General features: G+C 39.8%; 1 long non-coding RNA gene across 2 annotated transcripts; it reads left to right on the top strand.

The window, feature by feature from the left end:
- The first annotated feature begins 507 nt into the window (after positions 1–507).
- On the top strand, positions 508–8,035 carry LOC124866380. 2 transcript variants are annotated; one of them, XR_007037790.1, is made up of 3 exons: positions 508–697; positions 5,067–5,304; positions 7,343–8,035. It is a non-coding gene; the product is annotated as an uncharacterized LOC124866380 (long non-coding RNA). The 2 variants fall into 2 exon arrangements; XR_007037791.1 differs by having other exon boundaries at positions 5,055–5,304.
- The last annotated feature ends 10,209 nt before the right edge of the window (positions 8,036–18,244 follow it).

The following is an 18,244-nucleotide window of genomic DNA, read 5'->3' as shown; positions in this document are numbered from 1 at the left end:
AAACAGTCGAAATCAACAAATATCACACATTGAAGGTAATTGAAATCATTGAAAACGTTTGCTATGGATTTCAGAGGCCTGCAAACACTTAAAACATAGCTCAAGCAGGGCCCTTTGCCATGACAGCCAGATATTCAAAAGAGTAAAATTTGTCAAACTTTGATAAATTTTAATTTGTCCAGGAACACCATTTAACACTTCAGTGACTTATGAAACAAGGTGGCCACCCCTCCCCCCTCAGAATGCTGTTCTATCAGTTGTTTTGTACTCTCTTGTCTCCTGATTGTGTCACGGGGCTGAGCAGAGGTTGTGTTGTTGTGTGTGCAGTTTCCTCTCACCTCCTCCTACAGGGTGAGACAGGCAAGTGCAGCCCAGCTGAAGATTATTGGGACTAATCAGAAGGACCCTTCTCAAGCAGCTGGAACCCTGAAGGAGGCAAGCATCAAATTGTTAACTCACCTGAGTGGTAATCAGACCAGCAGACGTAGTTCTGTTTCTCTTGTTTTTTCCGGCTAGTCTCTTACCTAAGTTGTTTGTGCTCTTCTCTCCCAGAGTGAAATTCTCCCTGGAGAACCAGACCTAGATTTTCCCCAGCCTATGGTCTGAATTATATTGTCTGAATCCTTGTTTGGCTGAAAGTACTTCACTGTGCTTGCCTGACCAAGAGCCTCCATCAGCTTCCTGGAATCTGCACACTGTAAGGATTTTGATTATTGATTACTTAAAATAAAAAATCATAATTCAGGAAAATAATTTCTTAAAGAAAAATCATTACTTTCCAATAGAAATCAGAGATGTCCTCTGGTGTTGTGTTATGGGCTCAAAGCTCTTAATAATTCCAATTAGTTATTTAACATTAATAATTGATCATTATTAACCAAAACCACTAAATGTCACTTTTTATTCAACCGCTGCACTGAAGGTGGGGGAACTTTGACCTTTCTTGCACAAAATAAACACAAACGCTTCTCTTAAATATATATGTGAAGATTTATTGAAGCCATATAATTCTGATGTACCAACATTATGGTCCAAAAACCTTCATCTAACTAACAAGCACTATTCTACACAAAGGGGATAAAAATGACTACCTAACAATAATAAAAAAAAGAAAATGTATGCCCATTGAGTGTCTATAAAGATCAAACCAGCAGTTTTATGGACAAAATTTGCAATTTGGGTTAACTTGGAAAGAGAAGCCCTCCTGGTGTGCCGACGTGTCGATAGCGGCAATCAGCTGGTAAACGGTGGGCTTCGCCCTTAGCCACTAGCTGCTGATTGCCCCAAATCTCGAACAAAGAGTCATAAAACTGTGGGGCGGAAACTCAGTGGAAAAACTCCAGTAACAAAACTGGGACAAAAAGAAGTGGTGAGGCCACGCGGCTCAGACCGCAGTTGCTTTGAATGGAAAAACTTTAGAAGTCCAACTTCTGACTCAAAACAAAAACATGCACCTTGCTGACCGCATCTGCGCTGCGCCATTCAGCACACTTGCACAGCAAATCAAAATTGCTCAGCATAAAACACTTAAATCAGTATTGCATATACCTTGGATTAACTACTGGTTATTCTAAATCACCTTAACTATGCCTCACCCTGCCCAGACCTCTAAATACACCTATCCGATTTAATATAAAAAATATATAAAAATTACTTAGGATGAACCGGAAACACCTCTCCTTGGAAATAAACTGTGGGTTTTACACCTGCACCGGCGTGGTCTTCCATCTATATATGAATCTTCTGACTTTCTTGTATCAGACAGAATTCCCAGCTTTCAAGCTCTTCTGGGAGGAAAAGTTCGCCTGCGAGCTTTTGTTTCTCCAGATATGCGCCTCGTCCCATGAGACGCTGCAAATGGCAACAAACGATTATTTTCCGCAGGTTTTTTAATCCCAGGTGACTTCAGAACTGTGACATCTGATGAGCTGCGCGCGTCAAACTGCCCGACCAAAATGGATGACCCCAACAACACACACAGAAAGTCCTACAGATTCTCCTCTGGATCATCCACCTCAACTACCTCACGACAACCGGTCTTGTCAAACTCAGTCCCGTGGCATTATTCCTCTCCTCCCGGCAGCTTCACTTCGGCCTCACAAGTAACACCAACTATCAAACACTTCAAATCGCATTTCATAACCATCCATTATCCAGCTCTCTTCCTCAGTGTCCCGACCACCAAGACCTGGATTCCAGAACAACCGCAGTACCGTTTCCTGTTTATCAATAAACCTTGTTAAACTCTAACCCAGTCTCTGTAATTGTTGCTTGCACTAGAGTTGTATGGTTCTTCAAATTGACAGATTGTGGACGTGGCAGCTGGTATTTCACAGAATAGTTTTATTCACAGAATAAACAATGTTGTAAGTGAAGAGTGGTACTCCAGACTTAAGACAAAATCCATCTTTCTTGAAAAGATGCCTTTCCATGAAAATATTGAAGTTGTCAAAGTTCACAGATTTTGCAGCACGTTTTTGTTTTTTTTCTTTTTTTTAAAGCCGTTTCAATATCAGCTGTTTACTGAATGTATACCCCAAACTGTAGAGGTCCACTCAAAGACACCTTGCTATTGAGACCTTGAACTATTAGGGTTTGTGGCCTGGTGACTGGTTCTTTCTAAAGCTGTTTAAGAGGAAATAATTTACAGCGTAATCTATTTGCATACCTCTCACTGGTGAAAGAAGAGCTTTCCTTTGGGAACTCAGAGCCTTGCTGAAGTGGAGCAAACCTGTTTTCTAGAAGAATTCCTGTGTTTTCAGTTGGTTTCCTCCCATAAATTGTTGTGAGAGAAATTTATAGGTTTATCTCCATTTAATGCAGCATTCTATTTCTTGGTAGTTAGATGTCTGTCAGTCTTATCGCTGTTAAGAATCATCAGTAGGGTCGTTTCATTTCCATACATGGCATTTACCTCCACATTTGCTAAAAAATTGAATTTTCATTTCCATCACTGTTATTTTGTGGAAACGTTTGTCCCAGTCATCTGTGGAAAGGGAAGCATCTTGTACTTAAGTGTACTTAAGCAGTTGCTCCTTGCGTCATCTGGTCCTTCTCTCAAAAAACAAAATTAAAACAAAAATCCTTTAAACAATCCTTGAGTCGCACTGATTTAAAGTAGTTTAGTCCAACTTTTCTGTTTGACTGAGAGATAAGATGGTTAGAGTAACAGAAACCAAGCAAACAGAGCAAGAGAAGCAAGTGTCCAAGCAAGCAGAGAGGCAGAACAATATGTAAAGGGGTATCGGAGTGAAGTGGGCTTTCTACAAATACACACCACAGTTTTCAGATTTCACTCTTTGAAAACCATGTATCATTTTACATCAACTTTACAATTATGCTTTAGCTTGTGTTGGTTTATTACAGGGGTTCTTCAAATGTATATTTTAGAGGTTGAAGGTCAAAAGTATTAAAGTTTTAATTTTTACATCTCAACCAAAAAATGCCTTACTAAATAATCTGATCTTAAAGTAAAACAAGACAATGTAGAATCAAAACAATTGAGGAAAATTCACAACTCAAAGCCAGAGAGTTACTTTATAAATACATGGCAGCCTAATGTTGAAATCTCAAAACAATCAGTGGTTTTATTTTTACCTAATACCGCTTTTTTCACCCCAAATTCCATTTATTTGTCTAAACTAACAAAATAAACAATCTTGAACCTTAAAGTGTGTTTAATTATATGATTAATGCCCGGCCTGGACTGGGACGACAATTTGGTCCAGGCCAGTCCGGTACGGTACATCATGAGGGGTCAGACATTGTCTTTGCAGATGATTCTCATAAAAACATGTGTAAATACCAATATGAAGATGGCAAAGAATTGATAAAACAATTTAAGAAGAGTTCTATAACTCTTAAAATTTATTAAAACTGAATTATAAATAGTAAATGTTTTATATATACATTTGGGGAAACTCCCTTTCCAAAGAGATGAGAAATGTACTATTTGTTTTAGTTTTCACAAACGGCATTTAGCGTGTTTTGATAGCTTTTTAGTGCTATATAGGTTTAAAGTTGGTTGTATTACTGATAAATACTGATGCTAAATACCAGACAATGATTTCACTACAATTCTGTTTTTGTTGTATATCATTGTTAATAGTAAAGTATTGTTAGTACAAGAAGTACTTAGTTTGTGCCACAGTTTATGTCTCTGTTATATTATGAGTATTAATTAGCATTAGGTCCAATATTTTTCACTCAGCAGGCTATACTACTTTTGTATAGATTTTGACACAATAATGTTGTAATGCTCCTTTAGACCTAAAAACCAAAAAATTACAGCGGAGATAGAAAACACTCAATTCGGCTTAGTGATGATGCTGACTGAAAGGTTTAGACTGTTGTCTTTTCACACATTCACTGCCTCGCTCACTGTTTTACAAATGGTGACTGTGGCTCAGTGGGAAGAGTAGTCGTCTTGACACATGAAAGTTGTGGGTTCAATTTCTGATTCCTCCTGCCACACATTGATGTACCCCTGGGCAAGGCACTTAACCTCAAGCTGTCTGACGATCTGCTTCTCAGCATGTAAATTCTGTACGTGTTTTGTAAGTGTGATTAGGTGACTGTGATAGTGGTGTAAAGTGCTTTGAGTGGCTGGTGTGACTGGGAAATCACTATATAAATTCAGTCCGTTTAATGTTAATACTCACCAAGTTGTCAACTACTCCCTATTTACAGTGTTGACCTTCACTCTTTCTCTTTTCCCCATACTTCATGTTGCTGATTAACAGCTGTTGCTACAGCATAGGCACAGAATCATTTTTGCACATTTCACAATATCTGCCTGGAGATTTTTACTGTTGTTCCAAATTCGTGGCTCTTATCGTAAACAGTAGATGGACCTGCAGAAAAAATCTGGCTGTATTCAACAACTGGTAGCAGAAGAAGAATCTAAAAAGGAGGTGCATTGCTAATACAACTCCAACTTCAAAGTTTAGCTTCATAGGTGTTAGTTTTAGCCTTTTCTGCAAGTCTATAAAACATTTAGCCATAATTATTCCCTCTGTATTTATATTGAATCATGCATATGCTTGTAAAAACAGTTGTGCTTTCAGGCTCTACCTTGCTGTCCTTCCTGTTTGGCAAGCTCCACTCATGCTGCCCGCAGACTGTTACAAAAATGGGGATGTGCGTGCCGCCCATAAACAGCCTGCATCAGTGTGCATCTGGAGCGAGGACAGAAATGGCGAATATTATTCTTGTGTTAACCAAGTGTTCATGTCTACTGATTTGACTAAACCAAGAAGAAGTAGGAGACAAGGCAGGGAGAGGACCGGAAGAAAGTGTTTGATGGTGAGTATGGCAGGTTAAGACAGTGTTTCTTAATCCTGGTTCACAGTCCTGCATCTTTTAGGTGTTTCACTGCTGCTGCACACCTGACTTAAATAAAAGGTTGATTAACAGGCTTCAGCAGCATCTGGTGGTATGCTGAGAAGGAAATGCAATCATTTGAATCAAGTGTGCTGGAGCAGAGACACTAAAATATGAAGGGCATTGGGCCCTGAGAATCAAATGAGACATTCAAGTGCTATAAGGTTAACATAAAAAAAATGCATTAGCCCAAAATGTCTAGTAGGCTCGATAACCTGTCCGGCCCTTAGTTACTTCTATAAACTTTTGGCAGTTCAACAAAAAATTCTAGCTGTTGGGACCAACTGGGATCTAAGCAGGAGACATCAATCACAATCAATAGTCTGTCATAGGAATAAATCAGGTTGCTGCTCAGCTTGTGGTCAGATATACTTCAAGCTGTAGATATATTGCATATGCAATGTATTTAGGGTGATTGTCTTCGAACCAAAAAATGGTGTTCAGGATGTTTTGATTATTTGGACAGCAACAAATTTATTTATTTATTTATTTATTATCACCATGAAGTTTCTGAACACTTCCAATCTTCAACCCTGGCTTTTAATGTGCTAAAAAAGTCTGGACTTTGGGAAAGGGTCGTCTATCAGAAAATCCCATTAAAATACGTTAAAGGTTATGGCTGAATGTAACAAAAGATCAGAGGGTATGACATCTTTTACAAGGAACTGTACCTTGAACAAATACAAATTGTGTGCAGAATATTAAAAGGCAAAGAAGATTTTAACCTTTCAGCAAGGATAATGATGGGTACGTGTGTAGAAGTGGTAATTGTGGTGAGTGTATGAGCATGGATGAGATGGTTTGCTCAGTGGATGTTTGAGCATTTTTTTTAGATAGAACTTCAGCTACAGTCCTTCAGATTTTGGAACCTGGGACATGAGTTCCCTCATGTCATTGTCTTTGACAAAAGGTGTTTCCTCCTAGATTTTCAAAAAGTCACAGCAAAACCTAGACGAAGGAAAACTATGAAGGAATCAGTTTAAATCACACAAACAGATGAACAAACAAAGCAGCTGTTGTAAGTAGGATACCCTGCCGATGACCCTGTTTTTCCCCTTGACATTGGTCACAGTCCTGTTTGATCAGTCACTAGACAATCTAGTCTCAGAAAACATCCAAAACCCCTAAAAGTGGATTTGAGTGCCATGGGACCTCTCAAATATTACTTTTTAAAAGTGCTGAGTAGACTTCAAGTTTGTCAGCATTAACAATGTGCATAATACCATGTACAAGGCAGCTTATTGTAGAAGTAAGAATTGTGCAAAACATGGATAACATTACAAAATTAGAAATTTAAACCAAAACTGTTTTTTTTTTTCTAAACATAAGTAGTTTTGTTGCCTGGCCAAATAGAAAATTAAATATGTCAAACTTGGGTGAAACAACGTAAAATGATCAAACCTCTAGTTCTGTAAATACAAATAACTGCTGATATTTTTTTTTTACTTCAACCCAAATGCTAAGTTTTATGGTACTGGAACAGAAGTTGGACATTTTTAAACCAAACATTGGGTTTGTTAGGTTAAAGATGAGGAATAAAAAACAGTCTGTACAACAAATAAGAAATAAGAAACAACATAGTAAATCATACAGGGGTTGTGTAAATGGCTCTATGTCACATTAGAAAAGGAGTTTGCTTATTTAGGATAACATTAACCTTTTATCTGCTAAGTAGTTAGTGCAAGCTAGTGCTAGCTAGGTTCAATATTGTACAGTCTAAACAGGCTTTACTTTCTTGTATTTGTGTTTTGAAAGTATATTTTGTTTAATTACATTCATTTAACAATGTTTTGACCCAAAATCCCTTTTTGACACTTAAGATCAGCTTTGTTTGGTGAAGATATCATTAGCCTTTTCCCTGCAAAGCAATCTAGTACTAGCTGCATTCATCATTCCGTTTTGTTTTTTTCATATATTTGTTTGTGGCACTGGATGCCTTTTATTTGTCATTTTTCGACAGTAGGTAGACATGAAAGGGGGCAAAGAGAGAAGGAGACATTCGGCAAAGGTCGCCGGGTCTGGGACAGCCGCATTGAGGATTATAGCCTCTGCACATGGTCGTGCGCTTAACCCCTACAACACCAGTGCCACGCCCCATCATCATTCCCTTTTTGTCTAAAGAATTATTCATTAAGTGTGTACAGACTGTATTTTATACTGGGTTATAAATAGTTAAGTCCAAAATTTTCTTGCAGTTTATCAATAAAGATACAGGAAATTGTTAAAATACCGGTGGAAACATGGAAAAACCAGTCAGCAGTTATAAGCAGGGTTTGATTTCTGCAGTGCCGGAGGAAATTTTTCTTTAGATTATTGATAAAGGTATGAATAATTTTCAATATGCCATTTAAAAAAAAAAATGTAACTATAAAAACAGATAAATACTTTTTTTTTTTTACAATGTTTTCCTATCATTCAACAGATTCCTGTCCTATTTCCTAACAGAAACAAACTTCTGCGTTAAATGAAAATAATTTTAAATCTAAATATGCTAGGGGTATATATATTTATGGGCTTTACTTTATTTGGTATACGTTGGGCTTCCAAACAATTATGTAAATAAGTCTTCCTAATAAAAAATGTTTTGATGTTGTCGTTATTTTTGTATTGTTATTCTTCCTGCAGAATTAAACTAAACCTATACATAATTTATTTTACCCCTAATATTACTTGTTTACTAATTAAGGTTTTGTTATTCTTTACAGTACATTTCTTGCTGGTCTTAGTTTTAGGGATTGCATTTAACCAATTGTGGGGGGTAAACATCTAAACCAGTATGCCAGATCAAATCCATAAACCAATCCTGTGTTAAATCCATCCACAGCAGGATTGGTTGCCATTTGACTGGGTTGGCAAAATACCCTAAATTAGATTGTATTCTAACCCCTGCAGTTTGTAAATCATACATCCTCTAGTTCTTCTCTAATATCTGGATGTTTTCCCAGTTATTCCTCATCCAACTGTCTGTAGGGGGATTTTGCATCCCAACACAGCACCTTAACAACAAAACAAGAGCATCAATGGCTCACTGTTACAAGTTCAAGGTTGGCTGAAGCTTACCTTAACTGCAATTCTGGGGCAGATTGTCAATCACCAGCTATTGAACATGAGTTTCCAATAGGTTCAGAAAAAAAGTTAAGGGTTTTGTTGTACTTTTTTTTTTGCTTCTGGGTGTTTTGCAATTGTGAACCCAGTTTCTAAGCGTATCATAGCTTGTCTGGAAAGAATTATTGGTGCTGTGTAGGAGCAATACAAAAACAGTGAAGCAGACATTAGTATTTAGGTAAACAGGAATTTTGAGCAAGTTCTTATCAATTAGTTTCAATCCAATTTGTTCTCACACACAAGCTGTATAAATAAGTTGCTGGGGGTATTAGGCAGAACACTGGAAGCTAATGAACAAATGTGTTTTGATTTTCCATAACTGTAGTGTCCTAGTGTTACAAAACAACAACAATACATTTAATCCCTTTCAAACTTGTTAAGAGCTTATCTGTATAGGATTTGTTTTTGCCATCTTTACCTACATACAGCATCAAGCTACAATGTATTTTGTTTGTATTTTATGTACACCAAAAAAGCACATAAAGGTTTTTCAAAACTGTTTAAAAATATAATTCTATTGCATGTGGCTTGCATTTTTTATTTATCTACCCAATTTACTCTGATATCCCTAAATAATATACAGTCCAGCCAGTTGCCTTTGGAATTCGCCTCCTTAGTAATTAGAATCAAATTGTGTGTAAATTCGGTTCAGTTTATTTATATCACACTTTTTCTCAACGTATGCCTTCTCGAGGCATTTTACAAGACACAACTGGAAAGTAATGTCCAAAACTAAACTCTTTGGACTTCATCCCTTACTGTTACCCTATAGTTTAAAGTTTTTTTCCTAGAAGAAGTAGTGAGTGTCACTAACTTGAAATGCTTTACTACAGCCCAACAGTTCTTTCTACAGGGTTTCGAGTTGTAGTGGCATTCTTTAAACAACATTCTAAGACATTTAGAGATCAGTCCCCAGCAAGGTGCATTTCACAGAAAATGGGTCACCTAAAAACAACGGGTTTTAGCAACGCTTCCGTCTCACTGTCATCATGGCAGATTCACATATAAACATGTACCGACAGCCACGTTCAAGTATGCTTTATGACACATTATGAAGAGTGTCTGATATTTGGGCCAAGCAGACCAAGTACCATACCATACTATATTTATATATAACACACTTTAAAACAAACCAAAGTTCACAAAGTGCAGTATATACATATATAAAAGAAAAACATACAGGAAAACAGACAAGTTAAAAACAGGCAAGTTAGAGTATACAACCAAATAAAAAAGGAATTGGAGCCAATGCTTTTGCAAATAAGTGTCTTTAAGAAAAAAAATTTAATGCCTCTGAAACTGAAAGTGATGTACATCAAAGCATAGGCAATAGTCAATTGTAGACTAAGCTAAAAATAAATTCAGTAGACATGTTTTGTACTTTTATAAATGTGCATGCATAAACTCTGCTGCCAGAAAAGTTTGTTTTATGAAACCTTGCAAATAAACTGAAGTTGTATTGTTTGCTTTCTCTTTATGGAATTTCATAGACACATTCGAACAGTATTGCAGTGAACACCTATTGGAAGGCTTGCTGAATTGAAATAACTCAGCCTTCATGTCAGACAATAACGTGAGTTAAGTCCTTCAGGGCAAGGGGCTACAGAGATAGCCAAACAAAAGATAATCAATATCATATGGTGTGTTGCCTGGAGTCTAGACTCCAGCCTCTTGCCGGCATACCCATCACATGCCTCTGAGCGGTCTACCACCAGATTCAATGTCAGACACAATGTCAAACAGCCAACACGTCTGGGCCGATGTGTTAATTACAACATAACCATGCAAATAAAAATAAAAAGGGGGGGGGTAATGTGGCAGCCTTCAACTCACAGGTAATATGTTAGAAACCAAAACATTCAGAGTCCAGCCTAGTTGAATAAAAAGATGGGATTTCAACACTTACTTGATTTGTAGCAAATACAGCATTCTGTTAAACTATTCCTACCCCACTACTTTTTCATTATCAGAATCAGAATCAGCTTTATTGCCAAGTTCGTGCATACAAACAAGGAATTTGACTCCGGTACACTTTGCTCTTTTGTTCTGTTTTTGCATTACAGAATATACAATGTACAATTTACAATGTACAATATACACATATCTAACAGAAAAGGTGCATTTGCAACATCTGTATGCTGTTGTTTTGTACTCTATTGAATGTTCAACAGAGAAACAGTCTGGGGGAAGAAACTGTCTTTGTGGCGGCTGGTTTTAGTGAACAGTGCTCTGTAGCGGCGGCCTGAAGGTAAAACTCTAAACAGTTTATGTGCAGGGTGTGTGGGGTCTGCAGAGATTTTGGCAGCTCTTTTCTTGACCCTAGACCTGTATAAGTCCTGGATGGAGGGAAGGTCAGCTCTGATTATTCTCTCTGCAGTCCTGATTATTCGTTGCAGTCTGGACCTGTCCTGTTTTGTGGATGAGCCAAACCACACTGAGATGGATGAAGACAGGACAGACTGAATGATGGCAGTGTAGAAGATGACCAACAGCTCCTGTGGAAGGTTGAACTTCTTGAGTTGCCTCAGGAAGTACAGTCTCTGCTGGGCCTTCTTTCGAACAGTGTCTATGTGTGAAGACCATCTCAGGTCCTCAGAGATGGTGGTTCCTAAGAACCTGAAGTGGTCCACGGCCGATACAGTGTTGTTGAGGATGGTGAGGGGGGGTGTATGGGGGTGGTGTTCTCCGAAAGTCCACCACCATTTCCACAGTCTTGAGTGGGTTCAGTTCAAGGTAGTTCTGACCGCACCAGTGTACCAGCCGATCCACCTGCTGTCTGTATGCAGACTCATCACCGTCCTGGATCAGTCCAATGACATTGGTGTCATCTGCAAACTTCAGGAGTTTCACGGACGAGTCCGATGAGGTGCAGTCATTTGTGTACAGGGAGAAAAGGAGTGGGGATAGAACACACCCCTGGGGGGCACCAGTACTTATTGATCTGGATTGGGAGAAGATGCTCCCCAGTCTCACCTGCTGCAGTCGGTCTGTCAGGAAGCTGTTGATCCACTGACAGGTGGAGGCTGGGACGTTGAGCTGTGTGAGCTTCTGGTGGAGGATGTCTGGTATAATGTTGAAGGCCGAGCTGAAGTCTACAAACAGGATCCTGGCGTACGTCCCTGGGTGGTCGAGGTGTTGCAGGATGAAGTGTAGACCTAAGTTAACAGCATCATCTGCCGACCTGTTTGGTCGGTAAGCAAATTGCAGGGGGTCCAGCAGGGGGCCTGTGATGTCTTTCAGGTGCTTCAACACCAGCCGCTCAAAGGATTTCATGACCTTTATCTGCCACGTTACAACCACAAACTCTGATGTATTTTTTGATTTTACACAAAGACCAGCACAGAAGAATAAATGAAATCAGAAGTAGCCTGATTAGTAAATAGAATCCCACCTGTGTGTAATCTCAGCATAAATCCAGCTGTTCTGTGAAGGTCTCGGAGGTTTGTTGCAAAACCTTAAAGAAAAACATCATAACAAAGACCAAGAGTCACAGCAGACAGGCAAGGAAGGACGTCGTGTATAGGTTTAAAGCAGGGTTCTGTTATTAAACCTCCAATGCTTTGAATATTTCACAGAGCACTTTTACATCTATCATCTATGGCCCAAAAGCAAAACAACGATGAATGAAAAGAATAGAGCTAATAGTCATGATTCTCCTGTGAGTTTCTTGTCTGTTTCTCTGCACTTCCCTGTTTAGTTGCTGTGATCCCTGTTATTCTTTTTAGATAAGGTTCATGGTTCATTCTTGTGTTTAGATATTTATGTTACTTCCCTTGATTTGTCTGTATTTCTGCTCATCAGTGTTAATTATCCTCCCTCCTTCAGTCGCTCTGCATTGTCCCTGCCACCAGCTGCTCCACATTTCACCTAAAGAGCTCTTGTAATTTATTGGTTGTTTCCCACACCACCTCTGCATTTATACTCTGCTCCATGTCTGTTGCCTCCAGCTGCTAAAATTTCTGCAGACCCCACACACCCTGCACATAAACTGTTCAGAGCTTTACCTTCAGGCCGCCGCTACAGAGCACTGTTCACTAAAACCAGCCGCCACAGAGACAGTTTCTTCCCCCAGGCTGTTTCTCTGATGAACATTCAATAGAGTACCAAACAACAACATACAGATGTTGCAAATGCACCTTTTTATTATATATGTGTATATTGTACATTGTAAATATGTATAGTCTGTAATACAAAAACAAAACCAAAGAGCAAAGTGTACCGGAGTCAAATTCCTTGTTTGTATGTACGAACTCATGCCAAGCCTGTCCACCACTGTTTGCCTGCCTGCTCCATGCCTATAACTCTGCCCGTGTTTCGTGTCCTATGTCTCTGGTTAAGTTTAGCTGTTCATATAATTGAACGATTCAACTCACCATGTGACTCCCACGCTCCAGCTTGCATGTTGGTCCTGCTAAACCCCAGCCAAATATGACACAAATGCTGAAACTCAGAGCACAAAGCAGGGAGTGACGTCATAACTAAGTTAAGAACGTTTTTGTTATTTTTAGAAATGCAAGCAAATAATCTTTTTTTCTACATTTCTGCGTTCAACCACAAAATACGTTTGTGTAAAATATATTTAACAGCACTGTGTGTGCCACTGGTTTAAATTAATACAAACCCTGGAAAGTCTGTTAAACGTTGCCTTTAAGGGTAACATTAATCCTTATGTTCTCGCAGCCGTATTTGGTATTGAACTAAGAGTTTCTTGATGAGCTCTGACTTTTCCAGTTGGAATTCTGACGGCAGGGGGCATTCTTGCTGGTTTTCCGACAGGGATACAGAAGGAACTAGAGAAGAAACTGGGTTGGAGGTTAAACAGGGGGAAAACAACCATAAACGCACAGCCAGGGTTAGAATGGAATGGTTTAGGTCAAGCAACTATGGAAAACATGTATCCTTTTTCTTCTACTTATGCACTACTTTGCATTAAAAAAAAACAATAAAATTAAATAAAGTCTGTGGCTGTAAGGTGATCAATTTAGGGGGTTTAGGGATATAAATGCTTTAAAGCATTTATATCCACAGCATCTGCGAGCTATAGTCACCTTTTCCTGCCCCCAATACACAGATATTACCAAAACACTCGCTTTCCTCCTAGTTTAGTTGAACCTGGTGGCTACAGACAGAGCCGGTTCTGTTTTCCGATTAAAGGGCCCATGACAGGAGCGAACGCTTCCCTTTCTTCTGTGTCAGGCTCTACGTGACAGGATGGCTGTCATCTATAAAATAAACCACTCATGCATGTTGATGACAGCAGAGGCAGCTCCCTGCCTGACTTCCTGTTTGCCTTGTTGTGTAAGTTAGGCCTGGGATCCTCATGTGGGCTCTGCAATTCACTTGCAGGGTGACATAAGACTTAATGATGAAACCCATGACTCTAATACTCTCTGTGTATACCCTGATGGCTGCTATGGCCTTATTGTTTGTGCTCTCGGGGACCTCGCCTCTGAACATGCATGGCTGCCTTTGAATGAAGCTTTTTGGAGTGTGTGTTGCACATGCAGGGAGGGGTGGGCAGCAGTTTTGCTGTAGGGGACATGTAGCTACCTTCAGAGTGCATGTAAAGTCTGCACTTTAGGTCACTGGCTCCCTTGTAATCAGCTGTGTAATGTTTATTTGCACGGCTGCACTTGCTCTTGCATCTTGCAGCTGCTTGTGTTCAGGATTGATGTGTGTATATGTGTGTGTGTTTTTAGAGTGATAATTCTGCTGAGAGGTAGGTAGACAGAAGGGGAGGGTGGGGGAGAAGGAGGAGTAAAAAGAGGACTGAAGACAATGTCAGCTCTGCAGTATGATCCTGTATCCATCAGGCAGCCTCCTGCAGTCTCCGCTGCTTAAAATGCACTGTCACACGCACACACACACACACACACAAACACAGGAAATGGCCTCAATCACAGTAGAACGCCATCCATAGTTTCTCATTCCAGATGGGATTATGATGTTATTATTGCGCTATTACACCACATAACTTTGTTTGCAACAGAGCACAACCTGAGACTCCTCAATCAGTCACCTTCCCTTAATAATAAGACAAATGATAATAATAATAATAATAAGGGGCCTTTTCAATGGCCACTCCCTGCCTGACACATACACTCACATATGCATTCACACACATGCACACACCAGGACTAAGAACAATAGTACATATTTACATATTTATCCTTCCTGCTGCCGCTGCTGGCAGATTAGCCATTGTAAGAATGGTTTGTCAATATTTGTGAGCTGCGATGAACTTCTATTTTTAAGCCTTGATATTTATCCAGTGATACCAAAAGAGCAGTGTCTTTTCAAGAGTATTTTTTTCCTTTTTTCTCCCTTTTTTACGCAGGTGAATGTTGTGGCCCCAGCTAAGAACAACTGCTAAAACAGCAGTGAATGATCACCCGTGGGTGGATCCACCCTCACTTCCCCTCCCCACCCTATGGAATTTGATAAGTTGAGAAGAGAAAGGTGGTCAACTATAAGAGAAGAGGAGGAACAGACAGAGAGAAAGAGACAGAGATGGGGGGGGGCTTTAAATGAGAAAGATGTGAAATGTTCTAAAAGGTAGAGGAAGGGAGGGGAGGAGTGTAACCAGGAAATAGATTAGATCCAAAAAGCTGTTTGAGATTGAGTCAACAAGATAGAAAACGAAAGAGAGAGAGAGAGAGAGAGAAGGGAGTACAGCACTTCCTCCTACAGTACAGTAATGAAGAAGTAAGACAACAGAGCTTTCCTAAATTCAAAGTGTGGCCTTTCAGGAAACATTTGGGCCCTGCAGAGGGCATGGGGAAGAGATGTGTGCAAAAAGCTAAAGCTGTGTGGCAGATTATAGGATTCAATGCTAATTTCATGCATGTATTTCATGCCAACAGAGGACGTTTGATTTTGACTCTTATCCTCTGTAGACACGAACAAGGCATGCCTTCAGGGACCAAAAAAGGCTAGTTATTGTTACTGTATTTGTCTAATACAAACTAGGCAACGCGAAATGTCCCCGTGAATATTTCACGTTGTATGGCAATGCCGCTCAGAGACATGTGCTCATAGGCTGGTGAGGCAACAAAGGAACACCCCCCCCCCAACCCCCATTCACCCCCCACCCCACCCTAAACCTCATCACAAACACTTCATCCCTCCCTGAGGTATCTCCTTGAGGATTCCCCCTAGTGCTCCTTTTGCCAGCTGACAATTAGGATGCGGCTGCTAATGCACTGCAAGCTAATTGAGCACAAGGGGGCTGAAGGTGTCAGTCAGCAGAGATGGTTCGTGATAGCGGCTTATCCTGGCACAGAGCAGGAGTGCCATCTTAAGATTGCAGGGGAGCATCTTCGGAGAAGAAAGTAGATCACAAACAAAGTGAATGTGAAGTGAAAATGTTTCCACCACAGAGCAGACATTAAACAGATGTTACAATAAATGTGATGGCTCTCTAGCGAACATCTTCTCATATAAGTGCATTTCAAAAGTATTTACACCATTTCAACCTTATTTTTACACGTACAACCACCAAACCATGCAAAATGTTGTGAGTGGTGGAAAATTGAACATACCATCCCAATGATGAAACAGTGGCAGCATCATCCTGTGGGGATGCATTTCTTCAAAAGGGACAAGGAGGCTGATTAGAGTTGATGAGATAGATAGGGCTAAATGCAGAGTAATCCTGGAAGTAAACCTGGTAGAGTCTGCAAAAGACTTGAGGTAGGGGCGAACGTTAACCTTCCAGGAGCAACAACTCTAAACATACCACCTGGGCTACAATGGAATGGGTTATATCAAAACATATGTATGTGTTAGAATGGCCCAGTCAAAGTTCAGACTTAAATCCAATTTAGAATCTGTGGCAAGACTTCATAACTGCTTTTCACAGACACCTTGAATCCAGTGTAACTGTGCTTGAGCTATTTTGCAAACAGGTGATAAATCAATCTCACGATGCACAAAGCAGGTAGAGAAATGGCCAAAAATGCTTGCAGCTGTGATTGCAGGGGCAGGTAGTTTCACAAAATATTGTCTTCGAAGAGCTCTATGAAAAAGCAAACCTCTTTTTTCAGGTTTTTAATTGTAAAAATCCAAGGGGAATGGATACCTTCATAAGGAACAGTAAATTGAGGTGAGATACTGTGCACAGACAGCAGAAATAGCACACTGGCTGGAAAACTCCATATTTGTGTGTTGATACCAGGGGTAGCTATTATAAGAGCTACCCTGAGGTCCATGCACATGTCCACCATGTATGCAAAAGCAGCATGTGCACACAAATGCACATCACATTGTCTATCTACATGCACCATGAGCACAATACGTGGCAGAGGATTTTAACACACCCCCCCTCAACCCTTTTTTGAGGTGAGGGTTTACTGAGGTGCTTTAAATTGCTGAGTGGGTGCAGGCTGAAGGGCGCTCAGCAAACGACAGAGAGGCTCTGGTTCAGAGAGAAAAAGAGACAGAGACAGAGACAGAGGGAGGTGGGGGGGGACTCAGAGGGAAAGGACACCTTGGCGTGTGTTTGGCTTGACATTCCCTCAGACCAGGCGAAGCAAGAATAGAGAGGAAGGGAGACTGAAAGATGGCTCTCTTATAACAGGAAGTATCTGAACAGTGACTCACACACATTACAGGGACAGACTGAAAGAATGTTTAGGCTCTGTTTAGTGTTTAACTACTGTACACATCACTTAGATGATACTTTATTTTACCTATAACTAGGGGTGGATCTCTTTGCGTGCATGTTACAATAATATCAGTGAAGACAATTTATTTTGTGGAGGTCTTCCACATTTACAAATCAAAAATTTAAGTGTTTTTAGAAGGCAATTCACATATTAAGCAATGCTTTGCAGTGTATGTTATTTTGTTAAACAAATACTGGTTAAAATATGACTCAAGAGGGTTAGGGATTAGGGTATACATTACGTCTATCATGTGGCTACCAAAAGAGCAGAGAAAAAATGTGAACCCATAATCTGGATTATGACGAGTAACATTATTCTTTTTTAGTTAAATTCTGTATTTAAAAGCAAAACCAAATTGGTAACCAACTCATAATGTCTCATAAGACTTTTACTGAGCTGGTTAAAACAGCACAAAAAATTTAATAAAAACAACGCAAATAAATAATATTGAAACAGGAATGCAAGAAAGCTCAAAGTAGAAACAAATATTACTTCTTGACCATTCTACATTAGCTTTATTATAGTTAATAGTTACTCAAAAGGCTAATTTATCCTGAAGGTACTACCCATTTGTTATTTCACTAACAAATATACACAGACAGTAAAAAGACAGCTGAATAATGAAATGCGTATTTCCAGTACAAGCTTTCCCAAAATACAAAGTAAATAAAAAGTAAGGGTTTGTACTTACTAATTTTATTGAGCGATGTTTGATCAACTCAACAAACTAGGTCATAACTTTTGACCCAAGTTCTGAATAAAACAACCCAGCGTCTGCTCCTATTTCCTCACGTGGGTCACCGAGTGTGTAAAAGCATAGGAAGCCACTCTGAAGCTCTGAGGGCTGCAGACACACAGAGCCGTCCCTGCTTCTGCGATTCGAGGGTCCGTCCCTGACAAGACATCCATGGCTTGAGTCACCAGTACATCTGCAGCCAGCTACAAAGCTCCTTGTTACCGCTGTCAGGCTTAGCAAACAACTCTGACCTCTGCATAGCACCCACCACAACAAAGCCAAGTGACAGAAACTACACATGACTTAATGCACAGAGAGCTGGAGCTCATTTTGTCAACACTGCGGGTAGATCCGA

Source organism: Girardinichthys multiradiatus, chromosome 3 (genome assembly GCF_021462225.1).
Source record: "Girardinichthys multiradiatus isolate DD_20200921_A chromosome 3, DD_fGirMul_XY1, whole genome shotgun sequence".
NCBI classification, from domain to species: Eukaryota; Metazoa; Chordata; class Actinopteri; order Cyprinodontiformes; family Goodeidae; genus Girardinichthys; species Girardinichthys multiradiatus.
Note: the sequence above shows the minus strand (reverse complement) of the source record. Positions and strands in the feature narration are given on the sequence as shown.